Raw genomic sequence first — 983 nt, 5'->3', positions numbered from 1 at the left:
GCCGTCGACACGCCCCCCTCTGTGGGGGGAGAAAAGGTGCGAGTCCAGGAGGTGGGAGGGGCTCAGGTCAGGGTGAGCGGAGGCATCAAGAAGTATGGAAGCACATTTCCGCCACCCTGATAAAAAATAAATAAAACTTGTATCTCATAATTATGACTTAGCTATCTCATAATTATGAGATAGTATCTCATAATAATGAGATAGTATCTCATATAATGAGATAGCTAAGTCATAATTATGAGATAGCTAAGTCATAATTATGGGATACAAGTTTTATTTTTTTATCAGGGTGGCGAAAATGGGCTTCCATAATACTGGGGTCCACGCCCAGGTAAAATGTTCTGACAATGCCTGTGCTATGAAATATATTTGCCTCATTATTAAAAGTAAAGTTGGTCAGTACCAGTAAACCTCCAGCAGAGGGTGCGAATGATCCAAAGAAGCTGTTACGTAACAAACTTTGCTCCAAAACAAAATGAAATCTATGTTACAAAATAATGAGAATACAACAAAATATACCTATAAAGCCAATAAAAAATATCATTTACAGTCAGGTTCAACAAGTAACAACAACAACAACAACAACAACAACAACAACAACAACAACGTGTGAGTAAAACCTAAGATGCTATTTTGATGTTATGTAAATGCATTATAAGTGCATAACATACAAGCATATTTTCAAAAAAGATGCAGAACCTAAGTGTGAAAAAAACATTTTAAAGTTTGATGTTGGTGCAAAAAAAAGTCTAATAAAGCTTCTTTTTTTTTTTTGGCCACATTTTTACAACTTGAGTCGAAAATGTATCAGGAATCAAATCTTTTCTTTTCTGGCAGCTCCGGATGCTGCTGCTGTTGTGGACAGTTGTGATTTGAATGACAAATAACCTTCATGCAAACAATTAATGTGGGCAAAGAGCAGCAGCCATGTTGTTTGTTTGTCGGTCGGTCGGTCGTTAAAACAAAATAAACACAGACACAAG

The sequence above is a fragment of the Austrofundulus limnaeus genome, unplaced genomic scaffold, assembly GCF_001266775.1.
Source record: "Austrofundulus limnaeus strain Quisiro unplaced genomic scaffold, Austrofundulus_limnaeus-1.0 Scaffold86, whole genome shotgun sequence".
Lineage (NCBI taxonomy): Eukaryota > Metazoa > Chordata > Actinopteri > Cyprinodontiformes > Rivulidae > Austrofundulus > Austrofundulus limnaeus.
The sequence above is the reverse complement of the archived record's forward strand: the minus strand, read 5'-3'. Positions refer to the sequence as shown.